This window comes from Gossypium arboreum, chromosome 7, assembly GCF_025698485.1.
Source record: "Gossypium arboreum isolate Shixiya-1 chromosome 7, ASM2569848v2, whole genome shotgun sequence".
NCBI classification, from domain to species: domain Eukaryota; kingdom Viridiplantae; phylum Streptophyta; class Magnoliopsida; order Malvales; family Malvaceae; genus Gossypium; species Gossypium arboreum.
Window position 1 is genome coordinate 32,704,968 of NC_069076.1, and position 7,322 is coordinate 32,712,289.

At 31.9% G+C, this 7,322-nt stretch overlaps 1 long non-coding RNA gene across 1 annotated transcript; it reads left to right on the plus strand.

Moving 5' to 3' along the window:
* The first annotated feature begins 5,553 nt into the window (after positions 1 to 5,553).
* LOC128295212 (uncharacterized) lies at positions 5,554 to 6,622 on the plus strand. The gene is made up of 2 exons (XR_008285552.1): positions 5,554 to 5,623; positions 6,444 to 6,622. It is a non-coding gene; the product is annotated as an uncharacterized LOC128295212 (long non-coding RNA).
* The last annotated feature ends 700 nt before the right edge of the window (positions 6,623 to 7,322 follow it).

The following is a 7,322-nucleotide window of genomic DNA, read 5'->3' on the forward strand; positions in this document are numbered from 1 at the left end:
CTCTTAGAAAATTTTGATATGAGTTAAAGCTACCAAGAATGATAAAGTTTTCATCTTGAAAAAGCTGAAAAGTTTATTACATGTTAGCAAGGTTTGGACAGATGAGAATATTGCTAACCAAAGCGTCTAAACTGGACTAGTCTGCATTGAGTAAAGATAATTTCCTAATTTTCAGTAATGCACTGTGGTATGAAGGGTGACGTGTTTCAAGAAAATAAGGAAAATGTGATAGTGAGTAGTAAACTAAAAGAGTACAGTGAGGATCGACTTTTGATGTTGACTTTTAGATTGGATCTGATTCATGGTATTATTATTCCGAGGCTTATACAGAAAGAACTGTACGAAGCTCACAGTGAAAATTTTCCTATTTATTCAGAGAGTAATGAAGTGTACTGTAATTTGATTCAGATGTTATTGGATTGTGATTTATTGATGATGAAAATCTGTACGATTATTTCGGAAGAGTGTAGGTCCCTTTGATTGTTGAATTTCTTGGAATTCTAGTCTCCATAAACCAAATTGAGATCCGAGTTTTCTGTCATGATATCATGGGAAACTGAGAAGCCTTTGAAAATTTAAGAACAATTGGGAGTTGAGTCCATAAGCTTTCAAATTATATGAGAGATTAAAGAGATGTATTGGAGGCACCGCCTGAGCGAAGGTACTTTGGTATCGAGTATGAGATTGAGGAATCTAAGTGAAGACCACTTTTTCGGTAAGATTTTCGGGGACGAAAATCCCTAAAGGGGGAGAGTTGTAACACCCTGATTTTGTGCCTAGTCGAAACAGTGGTTTCGGGACCACAAATTCGACGATGAAAATTTTATTTTTTATTATATTTTTATGGTCTATGATTTCACAAAATAATTTCGTGAAAATTTCGTTCGAAAATTTTGACATTCGAGCATTAATTTAGTCAAAAGGACTAAATCGTAAAAAATGTAAAAGTTGAGTTCTGCATACTAGAAGTGTCCAATTGTTATGAAATTTTTTATTGAGTGTCCTTAAATGATAATTAGACCATTGGTTAATTGTTCAACAAAAATAGACATGAAATGGGTGTAATAAAATATTTTTAAGTTAGGGGTATTTTTGTAAACTAATAATTAAAAGAATTAAAAAGGGAAATAAGCCAAATTAGGTATCATCTTCTTCATTCAACCATTTCTACTAGTAGCGGCCATGGTTAAGGTTTGTTCAAACTCCCAAGCTCTATTCTAAGTGCTCCTTAGCCCCGTTTTTAAAGTTCTTTACATTTTTGAAATCCTAGTAACTTGGTTAAGCTTATTCTAGCAATAATTTATCCTAGGGTTTATATTTGGAAAAATTCCCATAGGTGAAATGTGTTTATTTTGATGTTTTGTGGAAGAATATGAAGCTTGAAATTGTGTTAAACAACTTTTACTAGGTGATTTTTCGTGGAAACGAGTAAAACGACATAATCGGTAAAAATACCTAATGTTCATAAGTACATGTTAAAGTGTGAATTTGATGTTGATATAGAAGGGAAAAAGCTCAGCATGTCATTAAACATAAGAAAATAGGATGAAGTTTAATTTACGAGCCTAGGGGCAAAAATGTAATTTTGACAAAGTTTAGGGGCAAAATTGTAATTTTTTTAAAATATGATTTTGGTTCAATTTGAATAATGTGAGTCCTAATTAGGCTATATTTGTAATGATAGAGCAAGGAAAATTGAAATTCGGGCTAAAATCGGCAAAATACCAAGTTGTGGACAAAATGGTAAAAATGACTATTTTCGTATACGAGGTAAGTTCGTGTGTTAATAATAATGCAATACCATACTTGAATTTTAATTTTCTATTGTTATGACATAAATTGTATGATTTAATATGTTTAGGAGAAGTTGATGGATGGTGTGTATGATATGGAAAATGTGATGCTTGTTGTGTCATGTGAAATTGAATGACAAATTATTGTTACATGAATTGAATGTTAAATTACTAGTACGTGGGTTGTACCTGATGAGATTTTGACAAGTTTGTACGTAAATAATTTATCGATTCTTTTTATTTTATTATATATTGTTATCATATGAAATGTGGCTGCCTATAGAATGAATATTTGTTCTAAATTGCAAATTGAAAAAGGACTATGAATAAATTTTTAACATGTTGGAAAGTGAGGAATTTCCAGGTTGAGCCTTCAGAATAGAAATGATACGAATGATCTATTATGAGGTCATGTTGTAGTACTAAGTGCAGGCTACTACGTGTATCAGATAATTGGTCGCATGTGTAGTACTAAGTGTAGGCTACTATGCGTACCCGATAACTTCGATCACGTGTGTAGTATAAAGTGCAGGCTACTACGTGTATCAGATGGTTAGGTCACGTGTGTAGTACTAAGTGTAGGCTACTACATGTACCGGATAATTGGTCGCATGTGTAGTACTAAGTGCAGGCTACTATGCGTACCAGATAGCCTTGTCTACAAGTGTGAAAATATGTGCAGGCAACTTAGTATCAGTCAATATTCCGAAGAGTTCAACAGGAAAATCGATTAAGTAAAAATACATGTGAACATGATTATATGATGAATAAGTGCAGGTATATGTTTATGAAAATTTTGAGCAATGTGCTCGATATTTGAGTGAACTTCGATAAGACAAAATGGATTAAGTGAAATTATGTAAGAGTGAATTTTAGTAGTAAAACAGTGTTGGACAACAGCAGTTGCGTGACTTTGAAAATTCACCAAAAATTTTTTGAGTTGAATTAAATTTAAAATAAATTATGGAATTAAATATTAATGAGTCTATTTTCATATAAAAGAAACAGGGGGAGCAAAGAGTTCTATATTATGTGATATTCTAATTTTTTGTGAGACAGTGTCAAAATGAATTTGAGATCCCTTGTTCTAACTTGGAAAAATCGTTAAAAATTGTAAACAAGTAATTATGTGTTATACTTTATATGAATAGAATCCTAAATGAGTCTACTTTCAGGAAAAATGGATGGGAACATCATCTAAGTCTTGAAATATGAGATAAATAATTTTTAGTGAAGAGAGGTCTATTCAGTTGGACAGCAAAACAGGGGAAAATTTAATGAATAAACTGTACTAATTGACGATACCAAAAATTTTGGAAATTTTATGGAAGAGAGGTATATGAGTCTAGTTTCAAGGAAAACTAATGAAACTAAATTTGGAGTTTTTTAGCTCCAGATATGAATGATTTAGTATCTATAACTTGATAAAACAGCTTAACCTGAACATGTGTAATTGTACAATTATAGTGTTTTATCTTGAAAAGCATGTTAGTAATTGCTTATTAATTTCATATGGACTTACTAAGCGTAAAGCTTACCCATCCTCTCCATTTCTTTAGTATTGGCAGGTCAACTTGAGGCTGGAGATCGTCGGAGGCAAAATCACACTATCAAACTGTCATTTTTGGAAGAATTAATTCAAATATTATAAATATCAAGTAAGTGGCATGTATAGGAAGTTGGTTTGTGATATGTATTATTATTATGACTTTGACCATATGTATCAGTCTGCATTGAGTTATCGTATATGATCATGAGATGTGGTCCTTATCCATTATGGTTTATAAGTTTAATTAGCCATGCCATGTCCTATGTTTTGATGTGATGATATAGTTAGCTTTGTTTGTTATGCATGATTGGTAATACATCAGGTAAGTTAAATGCAGGCCAGTGGATCATGAATTAAATGGAAAATGAGTAATGTTGCCTTGAATATGGTTGTTTAATGGACAAATTGATAACTACATTATGATAGTATAAAATGAGAATAAGATTTAGCATGTCTAGTTATAGTTAATGTAAGAATGTATATTATATACAGTATGGTAAGCAAATATGTTTAAAGTGAATGACATGTTATTGCATGATTATGGATGTGTAAGTGCTCATTTATGCCACGTTGTATGTCTTTAAATATGAGTCTATGCATGTGTTTGAAAAGTTTTGAATTAAATGAAATTTTATGGCCCGATTTTTGTCTATGTGTATGGTTAAGTCTGGTAATGCCTCGTACCTTGTTTCGGCCTTGGATACGGGTAAAGGGTGTTACATATATTAATTCTAATTCCGCAGGTAATCTCGATTGATGTCAACGAGTTAAAACGGGATGTTATGTTTCATTTGAGTTAATGTTGTTTGTAGAGATCTTTTATTGGTATTCTGATGGAAATATGACAGACAATATAACTGGATTATCTTGACAACAAGAAGAAAGAATTATTCTAAAATGTTATTATTCGATTGATAGATTGACCTAATTGTGTTAGTCAGAACGGGTTATTTATTTGAAAAGTTAGGTAAGTCGTTTATATTCGAGTTTATTTCTCGATTCGGGAATAAATTTTACGGAATCACGAGTAAATTGATGGATAGTCAGAATGAGGGATTCATATTCTAGAAGACATGATACAGAAATATATCTATCAGATCAACTATAATTGGGAAATGTTAGCATGGGTTAAAGTCGTCTCAATAATTGAAGTTGTCACATTTGTGTTAAATGATATTGCATGACACTTTCCATGAAAGGGGAACAAATATCAGTTGAAAGTTACAAATGCAAACATGTTAGAAGCATCAGTCAAAATTTGATAATCAGGGTGTAATATCCTAAATTAGGGCTTAATCGAAATAGTGGTTTCGTGACCACAAATCCGAGATAGAAATAATTATTTTACAATGATTTTGATGTTTATGATATGATTGCATGATTGTGTGAAAATTTCATGATGAAATTCTATGCCTAAAGTGCTTAAATTGAAAGTAGGGACTAAATCGAATAAGTTGCAAAACTTGCATTCTAGAAGTTTTTAGTATGAAATTGTTTTGGAATATTAATGAGGAGGTCTTAAATAGCAATTTTAGCAATTTTAAGTTCATGGACAAAATTAGGACATGGAAGGAATTTTTGGAAAGTTTAGTAGTAAGGGTATTTTGGTCATTTAGTTATTAAAATGAATTAAAAACAAAATTAAAAGCCAATTTTGTCCATCTTCTTCATTAGGCCGAAATTTCAAGGGTTCTCCATAGCTAGGGTTTGTTTCAAGCTTCCAAGCTCCATAGTAAGTGATTCCAAGCCCGCTTTTAATGATTTTTACGTTTTTGAGATCCCTTAACTCGATAAAGCTTATGTTAGCAATAATTTAACCTAGGGTTTATATTTGGAAAAATACCCATAGGTGAAATTTGTGTATTTTGATGTTTTATGATAGAATATAAAGTTTTAAATTATGTTAGACAACTTGTACTACTCGATTTTAAGCAAAAACAGTAAAAGGGCTTAATCGGTAAAAATACCTAATAGTCACAAGTACATGTTAGAGTGAGAATTTGATGTTGCCATAGAATAGAAAAGTGATCAGAATGTTGTAAAACATAAGAATAAGGAATAAAGTTTAATCCAGAGCCTAGGGGCAAAAATGTAAATATGCAAAAGTTTAGGGTAAAATTGTAATTTTGCCAAAATTTGAGTTAAGGATTAATTTGATAATGTGAGTATTAAATAAGCTAAATGTGTTATTTTAGATCAAGAAAGGCGTGGAATCGACCTCAATCGAGGAAAAGAAAAGATTGTGGACTAAATTGCAAAATCTTTGTATTTTGGTACCAAGGTAAGTTCATGTGTTAATAATGTAGCATAATTGTTATTTTTAAGTTATTGATATTAATTATGTGTTATGCTGAATTTTATTATGAAATGTATGCTTTGTGGTTAATTTCAAATAATATGTAAATTATGTGAACTACTTGTTAAATATAATTGTTACTGAGTATTGATTTCGGCATTCTACGGAAGACGACAAGGATAAGTGTTCGAGGAAAAAGCCCGTTTGAACCTTAGGAATAGATTAGGATACAAGTGACATGTCACTAGGATGGTTGAGCATCCGAACTCGTTGAGTTGAGTCCGAGTTCACTTATGGATGCGAATGTCCGAACTCGTTGAGTTGAGTCCGAGTTCGTGAGATGTAACTAGGCATCCGAACTCGTTGAGTTGAGTCCGAGTTCACTTATGGATGCGAACGCCCAAGCTCGTTGAGTTGAGTCCGAGTTCACTTATGGGTGGGTTACATGATTGCTTGATTGCATATATGGCACTTATGTGCAAGTTATCCATGTATCCGAATTATATTCCGATGTGTTCAACGGGTAAAGTTCTACTCAAATGGAGGAAAATTTCGAGATGTAAAGAGACGTATTGGTAAGTGATATGAAATGGATATTTTGGACAGGTATGTATTTAACCCTCGGGTTGAGTATTGATACAACCACGATAAGGTAATAAGATGATGAAGAATGATTAAAAATGTGATATGTGTTTTAGTGATGTATGCTAATGTTGACTGGTATAACTATTTGTTATGTTACTTATTATTTGCATATGAACTTACTAAGCATTTATGCTTACTCCCTCCTTCTTACTCATTGTAGTTTTGGACAAGCCAGCTCAGGAGTCGGGATAGGTCGAAGGCTCAGTCACACTATCCAGAAGATTTTTGGTAAATGGCTTGTAAATTTAAGTATGGCATGTATAGCAATATACCCATTTTGTGTAAATGATCTTATGGTATGGTTGTGAAATGGTTGAGGAAATGCTTGATAATGATAAATTATGAAAATGGTTAGTTTAGATTATGTTTGATGTTAAGGAAAACTATTAAGATACTTAGTGCATAAAAACTCATAAAAAGGATGAAATTTACCATAAACAGAATACCGCAGCAACACTAACGCGAGCTTGAAAATTTACTAAAAATCATAGAAATTGAATTTGGTGGTGAAATACATATCAAATTGAAGCTTATTATGTCTAGTTTCACATGAAACAAATGAAACAAGTAAAGGAAGTATATGTTAGAAGATATTTTAATTTTAGTGAAACAGAGTCATAGCAGTTTCTGAATCCCCTGTTCCTACTTTAGAAACTCACCATAAATTGTAAAGATATAATTAGGTGGTGTATTTTATATCCTCAGAATCCTTATTGAGTCTAGTTTTATTATAAAAAACCTCATAGCCATATGAATTTTGTACAGAGAGAAATGTGGTCCGTAGTAAACAGAGGTCAGACCAGTCGAGTCTTGAAACAGGGGTAACTTTAACTAATAAACTGTACTAATTTGCCCAACCAAAAATTCTAGAAAAAAATTAGTAGATAGTTTTATGAGTCTAGATTCAGGGAAAATTTACGGATCTTAATTTCGAGTTTCGTAACTCAAGATATGATTTTTCTTGTGACTGTGACGCAAGTAGCTTAAAAGCTGTGAATGTAGAAACAAATAATTCAAAGTTCTAAAAATGTTAAACTAA